Source organism: Tursiops truncatus, chromosome 13 (assembly GCF_011762595.2).
Source record: "Tursiops truncatus isolate mTurTru1 chromosome 13, mTurTru1.mat.Y, whole genome shotgun sequence".
NCBI lineage: Eukaryota > Metazoa > Chordata > Mammalia > Artiodactyla > Delphinidae > Tursiops > Tursiops truncatus.
In genome coordinates, this window is record NC_047046.1 from 66,364,856 (window position 1) to 66,380,872 (window position 16,017).

General features: G+C 44.6%; 1 long non-coding RNA gene across 2 annotated transcripts in view; it reads left to right on the plus strand.

Annotated features, from left to right (window-relative positions):
- Positions 1–1,608: 1,608 nt before the first annotated feature.
- The window catches only part of LOC141276267 (uncharacterized), an 84,714-nt gene continuing 70,305 nt past the window's right edge, over positions 1,609–16,017 (plus strand). Inside the window, exon 1 of one of the 2 annotated variants that reach the window (XR_012325537.1) lies at positions 1,609–1,624. This is a non-coding gene — a long non-coding RNA (uncharacterized lncRNA). Of the gene's footprint in view, positions 1,625–13,301; positions 13,413–16,017 lie in introns of those variants that run through there. The other variant, XR_012325538.1, reaches the window with a different exon arrangement.

Genomic DNA, 16,017 nt, shown 5'->3' on the forward strand with positions numbered 1-16,017 from the left:
AAGTTTTCTTGAATTATTCTATTGATAAGTTTCTCCTCTGTATTTTCTCTCGTATTTTCCTTCATTTCATCTTTTCACTCTAATGTCTGGCACATGCTTGGAACATGATAGATATTCCGTAACTGTTTGTTACAGAATTAGCCATTAGTGTTATTGCTAACATTTTTGAAATATTCATTTTTGCTGGCTTTATATTGCTACCAAGAGATGAGACTCGAGTACATTTACTGAACCTTAACTGTACACTTGGAGATCTATGTATCTGTCTATCTGTCTATCTCACAGATTACAGTCCCTGACCTCTCAGAGTTCATCATTTAACAGCAGAAACAGATTTTAACAGATAATTATTCCTTATTTACAACAAAAGTTTAAACAAAAATTGGACATATGAATTGGCTAATGGATCTGTAGGCAGTAGACATTAGAATCTCTTGTTCTTTTTAGATTGATCATACCTGTAAGCCAGCTTTATATAAGGAAATGCTTCTTAAAATTTAAAGTACATTCAAACTGCCTGGACATATTTTCAGTATTCAAATTCTGAATCAGTAGATCTAGAGTGGGACCTGAGATCCTGCATTTCTAAGAGTCTTGTAGGTGTTGCCAATGCTGTTGGTCAAAGCCCACACTGAGAATAACAAGGCTCTAAGACACATTTTTTTACCTTTAAAGTCATCTATGTTTAGTAGATAAGTTTTTTGTCTACCTTCTTGTTGATTTTTCCTGGGAGCACTTTCTTAATAAATCTTCATCTCAGAGTCAGCTTCTAGGTACTGAACCTAAGACATCAGCACCCCTCTTTCTTGTCACCCAGATACTAATTGGTTAAAGTAACTGGTGGCATTAGCCTTTGTCCCTCTCATACCATAAACAACTCTAATTCTCAATTTCTTCCAATAAAACTTTTAGTGAATTTATATCTTTAATCAATGAATATTATATTCACCATTTAATGTTCAGTGTTCTATAAATGAATTTAGTAATAATGAAATAAATCTATTGTTTCTTCCTTCTCCCTTATACACACTGCATGAATTTGTTTTAATTATTATAAGAATTTGTTAGTTATACAGTTATTGTCTATTCAGATACTAAACTTTTTCTGTCAGGATTTTGACTGTGACTGTGGTTTTTATGTCTAGGTCGCTATCAATGAAAGATCAATCTGACAGTGACGAAGCTCTTAGGGAGGGAAACAAGGATTATTGTTCATAGAGGTGGACGTGTTCTGATGTAGAGTCAGTATTAGTGATGGGCATCTAGCCTTGAGAAGAGTGTTGACTCTTCCCAAGCACCTTGGAGGAGGAGGATGCAAAACTATTGATTTCAGCCCTTACTGAGATTGCTTTCTCTCCTTGGTATGAAAAATGACCAAATGTGAGATACTCTAGTTTAGAATTGGGAAAAGCTACCAGTGAATTTATCTCCAGAAAAATTGTTTGCTCTGATTCCTAGTCCTTGAAGAACACCACCCAATCTAGGGTCAACTAAGTATTAGATGATTAAGGATATTATTTTTCTGAAATTGATTTTAATCCACCCTGTAGCAGAAAACCTATTTACTTAGATGACCTTTGATTTGGAGGGCACAGCTACTTGGCTGAAGTCTTGGGAGTGAGAGGTAAGTGAGAAATGATGTGCAATCACTTTCAACAAGGCCAATGTCAGCATCATAGAGTATCTCAGCTGGTACAGGTATACATGTGGTGCAGAGCTAGGAGACATTTCCTAGTTCCGATGATCTGTTTACATTCACTGAGTAGCCCCTCGGATAAACAAAGACAGTAGAAACTCTGTCCACAATTTGGGCTGAAGAGACACACAGACCCTTCTGTTGGATGTGGGAGAGGAATGGGGGTATAGAGGCTGAGGGGCATTGGGCAAACAAGATCAGAGAGGAAGAGCTGTTGGTTATGGTGGGTGGTTATTAAAGCTCTCCCTACCCAGGTACCCTCATGGTACCTGTGGGCGCAGGGACTCTCACTGTGTACAAGTTGAATGGAAAAAGTTGATAGCATTGTGGGGTTCCAGAAAGACAGGCTGTGCCTGTACCCCCACCTCCCATTTTAAGTACACATAAGTCAGAGCAAAGAGCATCATGGACTACATCTGGGTTTGAGGAGATCAGACTGGTGGGAACATCATGGCTCCATGGCAGAGATGTGTCTGAAAGCCAGGAGAACCTTTTGCCTGCAGATTCCTGGCCCAGCTTATTTACACTCACAGGTGGAGGAAGCAGAGTACAAGGAGGAACAGTGACCTGGGATCGGAAAGCCTAGATGGTGACTCTGGGGAGTCTCATTGTGAGCGAACCTGGACTTTCCAAGAATCCATGGGCTGAGAAGAGGGAAGGAGAGAGAAGGAGTGACAGGGGAATTCAGGAAATAGCTGGGTGAGACCGTCTGCTCAGGGGAGCTGGGAGGGGGCTGCTGTGAGCCATGAACAGCAGGAAGCCCAAGCAGGACATTTCTTTGATCAGAGTTCAAGTGCTTTTTGAAATGGAAGATGGAAGTGGGGTGACCTTGAAAGAAGAAAAATAACTCAAGTGTACAGGCTAGAGGAAAAAAAAAAGCAGAGGGATAACTGAAGGGAGTATGAGAACAGCATAAGCTTTGGAAAACTAGCTATGCTTTAAACTCATGCCAAACTGACTTCATTAATATGAACATGGATGTGTGTAATTTATAAAATCCATATTGTACAACTCAAGATTCTGTCACACTGTCATAAAATATATGTGTACTGGAATGGCCTCAGCCAGCATGCAATGGATCTGTTTAGGGAGAAGAGAGAGGGGAAAAGCTGTGGTTCTAAGAGGTTCTAAAGACCTCAATTTAATGAACAAAAAATTCAATAAATAGCACTTACCAGATGTCCGTCCCTGTGCAATATGTTGGAAATTCAAAGGTCTCTGCTCTCAAAAGATGTTGTCTGGTAGAGATTCATAGTTACCATGTGCCAGGATGATCAAAGGAGAGGGAGAAGGAATCCATGTCACAGGCTGGTGATACCTTGGAGATTAGGGACTATTGACAAGACATTTTCTTGAGCATATTCATCGGATATCTGGAAACATTTTTTTAAATTAATTTTTTTTTTGCGGTACGCGGGCCTCTCACTGTTGTGGCCTCTCCCGTTGTGGAGCACAGGCTCCAGATGCACAGGCTCAGCGGCCATGGCTCACGGGCCCAGCTCCTCCGCGGCATGTGGGATCTTCCCAGACCGGGGCACGAACCCGTGTCCCCTGCATCGGCAGGCGGACTCTCAACCACTGCACCACCAAGGAAGCCCTAAATTAATTTTTATTAGAGTATAATTGCTTTACAGTGTTGTATTAGTTTCTGCTGTACAGCAAAGTGAATCAGTTATATATATACATATATCCCCTCTTTTTTTAGATTTCCTTCCCATTTAGGTCACCACAGAGCATTGAGTAGAGTTCCCTGTGCTATACAGTAGCTTCTCATTAGTTATCTATTTTATATATAGTAGTGTATATATGTCAATCCCAATCTCCCAATTCATCCCACCCCGCCGCTTCCCCCCTTGGTGTCCATATGTTTGTTCTGTACATCTGTGTCTCTATTGCTGCTTTGCAAATAAGTTCATCTGTACCATTTTTCTAGATTCCACATATAAGTGATAGAATATGATATTTGGGAAGCATTAGTTTTAATGAAATATTTCAGACATATAGGATAAAATAATGGATATCCATGTGCCCACCACCCAAATTAAGAAACAAAAATCAAAAACACAGATGAAGTCCCTTATGTTTGAAATTCCTGAGATATTTCAAGAAGTCTTTAAAATCCTAGCTAGGCAGACTTCTTACAGGACCTGTCTTGGTTTGGGCTGCTATCACAAAATACCATAGACTGTGTGGCTTACAAACAACAGAAATTTATTTCTCACAGTTCTGGAGGAGGGGAAGGTGCCTGTAGGTTCAGGGTCTAGTGAGGGCCTTCTTCCAGGTTCAAGGTGCCTGTCCCCTCTTCTCACTGTGTCCCCACATGGTGGAAGGGGTGAGGGAGCTCTTTGAGGTTTCTTTTAGAAGGGCAGTAATCCCATTCTTGAGGGCTCCACCTTCATGACCTAATCACCCCTAAAGGCCCCACTTCCCAATACCATCTCATTAAAGATTCTTTTAACATATGACTTTTGGGGGGACACAGACATTCAGTCTGTATCAGGACTTTAACACTCGCAGGACCCTGGGATGAATTAGGACGGTGATGGGTGAGGCTGTGAAGTAAGGATTAGTCCCAAGAATACCCACCTGGAGAAACCTCCCTTTTAAAATGAAGTCTTGCTCTTTCGGCTCAGAACTTGGTGATCAGGAGACCTCCTGCTGAACGCCCAGGCTTGGGACTTGATTTCTGTCTGAATCTGAGGGCTTAGAATAATCCAGGGTAGAAATAAGAGCGTAAAGGAGCACTTAGTCACCCTATAAGCAGGTCTAAGCTGCTCATCTATGTTAGAACACAGGAAATACTGAAAGGAACAATGTCTCTCTTTGAAGAAACTGTCAGTGGAAAGCTTTTAAAAATAATTTCCTTGCAAAATGCATAATGCTCTTATGCAGAACTCTCTGACACTGCTGTTTAGCAGCCTCTTCCATTTGTATGAGCTCTAGGATATTAAACATCCCTTGTGCAGACTCAGAAAATAGCTTTCTTATCACACCGTGCCTGTCAGTTGCGTTTTAGGCACCTGTCCTGGCACAGTGGAGCTGCAGGCAAGGCCAGTTCAGTGTGATGGGTGTGTTGCTGAGATCAGGGCCTTTAGAAGTCCTGGGGCTTGAGAGTTTATAAAGGAGTGGATGGATTTGCAGGATGTTTCTCCCCAGCAATCTGTCTGCCTTTCCTTCTGGGAGTTCTGGTAGCTTGAAAGTTCTGTTAGGTCCTCAGGGCCTCAGAGATTCCAGTGGAGGGGAGCAATGATCCTGGATCATGTTCTCCCAGTTTTGGCTATTGTAATCTGCAGCAGGAATGCAGCTAGAAGCTTCCAGAAAGATCCAGGCACTCCGAGGACCAGCAGTTGGTTTGATCATTTGTCTAAATTCGACAAAACTATGGAGACAGTAACAGCAGCCTACCATCCTTGAGCACATACGATGGACTGAGCCATTTCTACACATGATTGTATTGATTCTCATAACAAAGCCAATGAAGAAGACTTTATTTTCCCCGTTTTAGAAGTGAAGAAGAGGCTAAATAACTAGCTTAAAGTCATACAGTCCAGAACGAGCAGGGTTGGGTTTGAACCTAGGTCAGTCTGGTCTCAGCGTCTGTGCTCTTTTTACGTTCCAACGATTCCCAAATCGGTGTGGGTAAGAATCACCTACTGTGTGATTGAAATAATCGGATAATTGGTCCTTACCACCTTGGGATTGATTTATTTAGACCAGGGTGGGCTGCTTTTTTAACACATTATTTTTTTAATATTTATTTTTTTATTTATTCATTTGGCTGCGTAAGTTCTTAGTTGTGGCACGTGGGATCTTCGTTGTGGCATGCGGGATCTTTCATTGCGGTGCACGGGCTTTTTGTTGCAGTGCACGGGCTTCTCTCTAGTTGCAGCCACAGGCTCAGTAGTTGCAGCATGCGGACTTAGTTGCCCTGCAGCATGTGGGATCTTAGTCCCCCGACCAGGGATTGAACCTGTGTCCCCTGCATCGGAAGGCGGATTCTTAACCACTGAACCACCAGGGAAGTCCCTTTTAACACACATTTTAAACACACTCCATGAGTGGCTTCGACGCAGGTGGTTAGGATGCCACATTGAGAAACACTGGAATGTAGGTCTTCCAGTGGCCAAGCCAATTTCTGGACATCTGTAGCCATGCAGGAAGGGGAGAGACACAGAGAGTGGAATGTTAATTCAAATGAGTTAATTTCCTTGTTGTGGAGAACTGCGAGGAATGGACTTCAGCTCGCCCAGTGGTTTGGGCTCCAGGGTGAGGTCCACACAATTACATGACATCAGCCTGGGCCTCTGGGTCAGCTGAAATAAACCTTGAAGACCCAGGTATTTCCTAGAATGTCTCTGTTGTCCACTTAGGGTCAGAAATTCTTCAGGGCAGTCAGTGGGGTCAGGGTCTCTTTGGCCTTCCTGTCTATTATAATTGGTTAGAACTGAACTGATTTGGGGCAGGATATGTGACCCCATTTCTTGGCAAGACACTCCCAATGGCACATGATCCAGTCCTTACTGGGGAGCCATTGGGTCCAGTGCTGCTTTAGCACGAGTCCTGCAAAGGAGGTTGGTTCCAATCAATCCTACTGGGTCTGGCACAAAGTAAATTGTCGATCAATACTTACTGAATGATTGCTCCTTGAGAAACCATTCTAGCAGGTCACAGTCCCTGCCAGCCTTCGTCACAAGCAGGTAGCAAGTCAAATTGGCAAGTGTCTCCCGCTTCCCTTCCTCTTTCCTCCTCTCTTTGCTGCCCCAGTTCTGGGGTTCACTGAGTTAGGATGAAAAAGCTCTCTTCAAATTGACACACTTAAATTCAGCCAATTTCATCCTGGCATGTAGAAGATATGGCTGCAAAGCCATTTATTGAGAAGATCCTGGAGACACAGAAAACTTCCCATCAAAGCCGGCTGACTGTCAAATTACCCCAGGGCCTAAGGACAAAGGATTTGTTAGTTACTTCAAGATAAAAGGTTAGTGATTTACTGTGCTCTCCTGGGGAGGTTCACATTTTATAGGTAAGCATGTGAGAAAAAGAGAAGATACTCTAACAAAAGCATTTCAGGAAGTGATGGCGACCAGGTAGCTGGCAGGAAATGATGGGGAAAAAAGCCCATGATTGAGCCATTCAGATTTGAGACCTCAGGGAGGATTAACCTGTAACTTATCCTGTCGTGGGCCTTGCTACAAACGCCCTGCAACTCTGGGCACACTTCGATGGCTCAGCATTCCTGAGTCTCCAGGTGAGCTGAGCTTGGATGTGTTTGAGCTGAGCTGAGTGTCTGGATGCTGGCTACATCCATCACCTCTGCGGTCATCTTCCGAGGGAGATTCCTCGCTGCACTGGGCTCTCCTCCTCAGAGTGGCTTCTCCGTGGCACTCAGGTCATGTGGGTCCCCACTTGATACCTTGGAGGTCATCTGCGTAATTGTTTTTTTTTTTTTTTTTAATTTTGAAGTTTTATTACTGTTTAGGACCATAGAAAGGGCAATTATAATAATATGTGACAATACGAACCAAAACATAGGCACCAATCCTCATCGTATTTTTTAATCATCTTTTTTTCTTCTTCTTCTTTCTTACCTTATTTTTAATTGAAATATAGTTGATTTATAATGTTGTGTTAGTTACTGCTGTGACTAACAGCAGTAACTGTTAGTGTTAGTTACTGTTGTGTTAGTTACAGCAAAGTGATTCAGTTATACATATATATGCACATTCTTTTTTAAATTTCTTTTCCATTATGGTTTATCATAGGATATTGAATATAGTTCTCTGTGCTACACAGTAGGACCTTGTTGTTTATCCTTTCTATATATAAAGGCTTACACCTGCTAACCCCAGCCTCCCACTCCATCCCTCTCCAACCCTCTCATGCTTGGCAACTGCCGGTCTGCTCTCTATGTCTGTGATTCTGTTTCTGTTTCATAGATAGGTTCATTTGTGTCGTATTTTGGATTCCACATATAAGTGGTATCCCATGGTATTTGTCTTTCTCTGCCTGACTTACTTCACTTAGTATGATAATCTCTAGGTCCATTCATGTTGCTGCAAATGGCATTATTTCATTCTTTTTATGGCTGAGTAGTATTCCATTGTATATATGTACCACATCTTCCTTATCCATTCATCTGTTGATGGACACTTAGGTTGTTTCCATGTCTTGGCTATTGTGAATACTGCTGCTGTGAACATAGGGGTGCATGTATCTTTCTGAATTATAGTTTTGTCCATCTGAGCAATTTTTAATGTACTAGAACAGGGGCCAATTTTGCCCCCCCAACCCTGAGGGAATATTTAGCAATGTCTGAAAGACATTTTTGGTGGTCATAAGTGGGATGGTGGCATTGTTGCTATTGGGATGCCAAGGGTAGAAGCCATAGATACTGCTAAATTTCCAACAGTGTACAGGGCAGCCCCACCCAGCAAAGAATTATCCAATCCAAACACCAATAGCTAAGGCTGAGAAGCCTTGTACCAGTGGAAGCCTATCGGGAGATAAGTACACATTTCATAAGGGCAGCGGGGACAGGTGAGTGGCTGCAATTAGGGCTGGTGTGGGATTCTGCCTCCTCAGCTAGGGATTTCAGGAGTGGTTCCAAACCCTAGCTGTGATCCATAAATTCACTGATGGGAAGTGGCCTTGCTCAAGGAGAGGGAGGACAAACTAGAGTCCAACCCACCCTTTTCTCATTTTCCCCAGGCTCCCCGTCTCCTTCCCCCAATGCCCCACAAGGAAGAGATGTATGCCTGCCATGGGGCCCAAATTTTCCCAAACTAAGTGGAAGGGCTGTGGATAGGCTGTGCATGGGGCTGGGGACAGCCCCCTTCTGGTAGACGGAGCCTTTCCTGGAGCAGGTCCTTAGCCTGCAAGGTCCTTGGAGAGTAAAGAGGGAGGGGTTCAGGGCCCAGCTCTGTTTTGTGTCCACAGCTTCTAGCACAGGTTGACACACATGGGGCACTCATTAAACCTCTCTTGAATGTATGAATGAAAGGGTGCCCTATTGAGCTTGAATAATTCTTAGACATTTCTTACCCCAGACTTGAGGGTGGTTCCTGGTTAGAGAGGATGCAGGTGGCTGATGGAACCAACAGGAAGCAGCCCTCATTTTCTCTCCTGTCTGGGCCTCCATTAGCACCGAGCCCCTCCCCTTGTTCAGTGTGATGTGGTGGTGACACACGGGCTTTGGGACTGGGTGGACTCGTGCCCGCATCCTGGCTCTGCTGTTTCCCGGTGGTATAAGGTTGGCCAAGTGGTGTAACCTTGGTGAGCTTGTTTCCTCATATGTAACATAGAGATAATAGCAGTTCGCCACTTAGTTCATAAAGTTTTAGAGGATTACATGAAATAATGCATGAGGAGTAGAGGTGGCCAAGAGATTTTCCCAAGAAGCTTGTAGTTGGAAGGTCAGATAGAAAAGTAAACAAGCAAAAATAGAATCATGTAAGTGTCATAGTAGAAATATACATGAGATAATATGTGAAAACACTTAGCATAATTTCTGGCCCTTGGGAGATATTCAATAACAAGAATTCCGTTCTCCTTATGAAAAATGCGGTGGGACTTCAGAAGAGGGGCCACATGAGAGTAAAGCTGGGTGTACACTTTGAGTTCTAGAAGGAGGAGGTTAAACAAGTTTATATTTGATGACCTCTATTTACTCCACATAACAGAGATATATGTTATTTCCAGAGGGAGGAAAGGAAATGGGGACAAGGTTTGGACTGGAGAGGGTGGGAAGGGTTTGGGAAGCTGATGTGGGAAACAGGAAAATGTATCGAGTGGGAATGAGAATGCACAAGATAAGACACAGCTAAGACTGAATTTATTTACTAAAAGTAAATAGGCTAAGACTTTTTTTTTTGGTTTTCTCCTGCAGTATGGAGGAGTCAGACCTCCTTCAAGTGTGGGCTCATGGGCTGTCAGGAAGGCAGGGACGTTGATGGTATTGATGAGACCACAGGTGAATCACTGGGGTCCAAGGTGGTGAAAAGGGATGTGTATCCAGGAGGTGGGTGCGGACTAGGAAGACGAACTGAGGGACTGGTGTTATGAGGAAAAAGGGAGAGAGAAGGCACAGCAGAAGGGCAAGAAACTGGGCTCGGACAAGAGCATCTGAGTTTGCTATTTTGCAGGAGCAGGGGTTCTGGGTGATGAGAAATTCTACAGTGAGCATGTGTTGATGGGTTAGTAGGAGGGGTAGAGGTCCTTGGAGAAGAAGGGGCTGAATTCAGTGCACACTGACTTTGGGTGGTGGGGGGAGGTGAGGTGCGCTGGAAATGGAGTCACGCGGAAAATTCTTGGCATTTGTTATGGTTTGAATTGTGTCCCCCTGTGAAAGATATGTTGAAGTCCTGACCCCCAAGAACCTCAGCATGTGACCTTATTTGGAAATAGGGTCCCTGCAGATGTTCAGGTGAGATCACACTGGAGTAGGGTAGCCCCTTCATCCGTATGACTCATGTCCTTCTAAGAGAGGGAAAACGACGTGTAAAAACAGAGACGCACAGGGAGAAAGAAGATGATGCCACGTGATCACAGAGGCAGAGACTGGAGTGACGCATTTACAAACCAATGAACACCAAGATCGCCGGCCACCACCAGGAACGGGGAGAGGGGAGGAAGGATCCTCCCCTGCAGGTTTCAGAGGGAGCTCGGGCCTGCCGACACCTTGATTTCCGATGTTGGCCTCCAGCACTGTGAGAGGGTAAATTTCTGTTGTTTTAAGCCACCTGGTTTGTGGTGCTTTGTTGTGACAGTCCTAGGGCGGTAATGTACACGCCTCTCTCCTGGTCCAAGGTTACCCGTCCTTTAAAGGTCCACTCAATTTCCAGGGCCTCCAGCAAGGCTTTCCGCTCCTCTGGTCATACTGACCTCCCCTGCCTTCCTTCTCTGATTTCCACCTACACTGGAAGTCTGGTACAATTATGCATGAAATCAGCATGTAATTCTGATATGTTTTATGATTTCCTTCACCTTGATTGAAGATTTATCTTTACCTAGTCTGTAAGCTCCTCACCTTTCTGAATTTCTGACGCAGCCTCAGGCAGTGCCGGGTTTCTGGTAGGCGCTCATCCATTACTCATGAATCTCTTGCCGGCAGAATAGTGTCTAAACTTGATCCTCATCTAGGTCACTTGCAGTGTGCTTTTCTGGGGCACCACTATCCTGCTGGAGTTTGGGTACTGATGGGCTCTCTCGACTCATTATGGAAAACTATAAAATGCACATCCTCCAAAAAGGCATAAGGCATTTTTTAAATCATGAGAACAGCTCAAACACAGGAATGCTCAACTGAAGGAAACCCCCAAGACCAAAGTACATACACAACTGATTAAATGATGGGAAGGGGAGGAAGAATATTTTATTAACCCAAAGTTTTTTTTTTTTTAATTACAGTTTTAAATTGCGTAATAAGGCTTGGAACATTTTTTCTTTTTAAATAACTTTTATAACTATTTTCCTGTTCACACCTGTCACAATAGAATTTAATTTATACAGCTTTCTGGGGACATGTACACTGATTAAATTAGTTACACTGAGGCTGAACAAAACTTAGAAAAACAAAGAGGCAGCACCTTTCTATGAAAGGGGTGCTATGAATACGTAAGTGCCCGTCTGTGCAGAAAACACCTTTTGAATTTTATTTAAGAGGTGAGAGAGTAGCATTGACATATATACACTACCAAATGTAAAATAGATAGCTAGTGGGAAGCAGCCGCATAGCACAGGGAGATCAGCTCAGTGCTTTGTGTCCACCTAGAGGGGTGGGATAGGGAGGGTGGAAGGGAGATGCAAGAGGGAGGGGATGTGGGGATATATGTATATGTATAGCTGATTCACTTTGCTATACAGCAGAAACTAACACACCATTGTAAAGCAATTACACCCCAGTAAAGATGTTAAAAAAAAAAAAAGATGGTAATAGTGACTGTTTCTGGGGAAGGGATCTCCAGAAGCAGGAGGCAGGGGGAGGGAAGAAAGGGAGACTTTTCACTTTGTACTATTTTATTCTGAGTTTTTTTTTTAAAAAAATCATGTGTGCTTATCAAAGAGAGAGAAAGGGAGGGAGGAAGGAACAGAGGAAGAGAAGAGGAAGGAAGGAAACGGGAAGAAGACATAAAGGTAGCTCAGACTAGGGGACAATTAGAAAGCAAAGACAGGGTCCTTGGAAGGATGATCTGGGCTTGGATACGGGGTAGTAGCCTTCACTCAGATGTAGTCAGGGAGAAGGAAGCCCCCCCCCCCCCCCCCCCCACAGATACACACCTTTAATGATCAAGTCTGCTATCTTCAGAAGCCATATTCTCATAAAGCTTTTCCTGGGGTGAGATGATGCTGTCATTCTTGATGTCAGTCCAAGTACCCAGGCAGGGTTTCTCTGCTGGCTTAATTGCTCTTGTCTGCATCCCAATGCCTCTCCCTGGGGAGCCTCAGTTACCTTGGTTCCTCTGAGTACCACAGACCTCTCTTTGGCCCTCTTCCCCTATGAGAGTCGTTTCCTCAGTCATTCCCTCTGCTTGGAGATTTCAGACTCTGCTTTTCTTTCTTTTTGTAATAAATTGCATGCAGCAGATATTGGGGACACTGGAAGCAGTGGGCTCCAGGCTCCCCAGGTCACATAGCCACACATAGCTATACCCAGGTCACAAAGGTGGCACTGCTGCGGCTAGATTGTAGGGCTCCTCACCCCTACCCAGTGCTCTTTCCACAATCCCACAGCCTGACACTCAGATTACACACCTCCTGCTACATCAGAGTGATGGGCAGAACGGGGGACCTTGGCAGAAATGCCGTGGAGAGCGTGTTTGCGAGTCACACAGCAGCAGAACTGACAAGAGTCCCTGGAGAAGATCATTACCTTGAATGTATTGGTTAACTCTGTTAAAGGAACAGTTTCTGAATGACTCACTCATCAGCGGTTTGGTCCTTAACACTCTCTAGACTGTGATTCATCGCTGCATTCATCCCAGCCAGCCCAGTGCCTGACACATGGTAGGCTTATCACCAGTTTGTGTCAAGTGAGTGCACTGACTTACCATTTATATAGAAGGGAGACATCCAGTCCCTTACTGTAGTTTTACAACTAAACTGAATTCATTTGGAAGAAGAATCTCGATAAAAAGAAGTGTGTCAAGGGAAGAGGGAAGGCTGAAATAGAGGCTGTGTGAACCCGTCTCCTGGTGCCTGTGTGTGTGCGTGCGTGCAGTGGAAGTGAGAGTAAGGGAACTAGGATGGGCTGCATGCTCTTTGGTCCTCAGGGACAGTGAGCTCACAGCCGCCTCCCCCCTGCCCCCAACCCCGGCCTGGGTGGCATGGCACTGCTGGCGGAAAGAATTCAGCTTTGGGGGAAGTGGGTGGACAGACAGCAGGGCTGTGTGTTCTGAGCCAGCTTGTGGGAGAAAAGAACACCAGCTGGGACGTGAAACAGTCCAGGAACTGAGAACCTGTGCTAAAAGGCATGGAAATTGGCAGACAGGGAGCGGGCACATGTTGGAGATACGCAGGGACACAGATGCACTGAGCTGCAAGACTGTGTGTGGGGTTAGCCACTTCCCTCCCTCCCGACTCCTCTCCGCCCCATGCCCTTTCACATACAGCTCAGAGCAGCTGAAGCAAAGATCTCCTTCTACTGCTGAAGAGTCTAGTACAGAACAGAGTCTCTGGACCAAATTCATAGCCTGAGTTCCTTGGCCGTCAAGACTCTTAGGTACGTAATCGTTTTCTTGACTCAGTGAGAATTTTAGAGAAAACCATTGTCCCCTCCCCCAGAGAAATAGAAACAAAGGACACCCAGCCTCCACGTGGGAGGGAAGCTGTTCTCTCTAGTCATATGCCCTCTCCAGGGACCCTTATAACCTGAGCCTGAAGAAAGCTTTGCGTCCACCTGGTCTAACCTTCATTTTTACAAACAAAGACATTGAGGGGCAAAGAAAGGACCATGACTTACTCAGGGTCACAAAACCAGCAAGAAGTGGAAACAGTACTCAAACTGGGTCTTCCTGTTTGAAATTGCATAAGCTTTCCAGTCCAGCAGTGATCTCACTATGGCTTCTGCAGGGATCTAGGGGTTCACTGTCAATCTAAACCCTCACTGACACCAATGCTGGGCTACAAAGGATGATCACCAGGGCCCTCAGCAGAGGAACAGATGGGGCTAAGGTTTCCTTTGGGCTCTTTCCCTTGCTTTTTTCCAATCCCTCTTTCATTCCTTGTTATCTGGCTTCCTCTCTCTCTCTTGCTGTCCCTGGTGTCTGAATACCCAGAGGCTGTGTCCACCTGGCCAGCCTTCCTTCTTTGAAGTGTTCAGAGGCCAAAGCACCATTTCTTCCTCTGCAACTTGGATCTTGGATCAGAACTTTTATTTCTCCCCAGCTGAGCAGCTCTCAGCTATGTGGTTGGGTGGATTCTGTGACTAGAGGAATTCACTGGGTGGCATGAGTGATGTGTACTTAACCCTATCAGAGTCAAGCCCATTAACCCAGCTGACTCACTCACGGGAACACAGTCTGCCTTGCTGATGTGTCCTTTCTAAGCAGCTCCACTCTTATGTCAGAAGAGCCGAGAGGGAGAAGACAGCTGCTTGGCAAAGTGATCCACTCCTGATGTGGTTGACGTTGACTCAGGAGTAGGGGAGCAAGCAGCTCTAGGTCCTTTAGCACCCACTGAGCCTCTAGTGTTCCCTAGTTATGCCCACCTACTTCATATGTATACACAGCTAACAGTCCTTCACTGAGCAGAGTAATGAGTGCTGCAGACACATTGCCTCATTCGGTTCTCAGCCTGGGGTACAGGCATTATCCCCCATCTTGCGGATAAGGGCAGAGACTTAGAAGAAGGATCAAGTTACTGTTAGTGAGGGGAGCCATGATTTATTTATTTGAAGTATAGTTAATTTACAATGTTGTGTTAATTTCTGCTGTACAGAAAGGGATTCAGTTATACATGTACATACATTCTTTTTTATATTATTTTCCATTATGGTTTATCCCAGGATATTGAATATAGTTGCCCATGCTATACAGTAAGATCTTGTTGTGTATCCATTCTATATGTAATAGTTTGCACCTGCTAACCCCAAACTCCCAGTCCATCCCTCTCCCATCCCCCCCTCCCTTGGCAACCACAAGTCTGTTCTCTGTATCTGTGAGTCTATTTCTGTTTCATAGATAAGTTCATTCGTGTCATATTTTAGATTCCACATGTGATATCATATGGTATTTGTCTTTCTCTTTCTGTCTTACTTCACTTAGTGTGATAATCTCTAGGTCTATCCCTGTTGCTGCAAATGGCATTATCTCATTCTTTTTTTAAGAACTGAGTAGTATTCCATTGTATATATGTACCACATCTTTATCCGTTCCCGAATGTCGATGGACATCCAGGTTGTTTCCATGTCTCGGCCATTGTAAATAGTGCTGAGGAGCCAGGATTTCACCTGAGGTCTCTCTGCTCTGAAGTCTTCCATGCTTCCTAAGGCTCTGCCTTCCTATGTCTAGTGCTTTTTTGCCCTGCCTCTTCCTGGATTCCCATAAGAAATTCTACTTTTTAAAATCACCAGCTGTGACATTCACTCTCTGGGGATGAAATGACATAACCTTTCTTATTCTAACAGAAACATGAGCAAGGGAGAGGCCATCTGATCTCAGTGTGTGGGCAGCATTGATGCTTCATACTAAGTTATGGGATCATCATCATCTTGCCTGACCTCCCTGAAGTGCTGGAGGGGGAATTTGTGGGTTCATTAGGAAAATTGTTCTGGAAGTGTTCAGCATTATTCTCGTCTGTGGTGAAGAGAATGGCTGAGGGCAAATACCTACCCAGACTGGCCCTGGAAGGCAAGTTGCTGGGTCACCCTGACATGGATGTATGGGACTGATGGAATTCAGACAAGAGGGTAGCTCTGCCTCACTCTCCATGGACAAGGCCCTGGGACACGCTCAGAAGCTCAACAGGACAAATTCCTGTGGAGCTTGTGGCACTGTGTGAAGAGCACAGGCTGAGAATCCAGAGACCTGCATTCCTCCAGATCACTGGAAATGCCCCCTCTTGGGCCCCAGTTAGACTGTATGGTCTTTCCATCTCTCACATGTCCAGGTTTCTGTGAGAAAGATAGCTCTGGTCTTTCTTATCTGTGATATCACAGAAAAGAAAGATTAGATTAGATTCCACATATAAGACTGGTCTACCTTTCTTATCACAGATTTAAAAAGATATTGGAGTCAGCGTCTACCTCTCCTTGTAGGGTTCTCCTCAGTAGGTTAAACATTCTCACGTGCTATTCTTTCTAGACCCAGACCCTTTGCTCTCAAGTA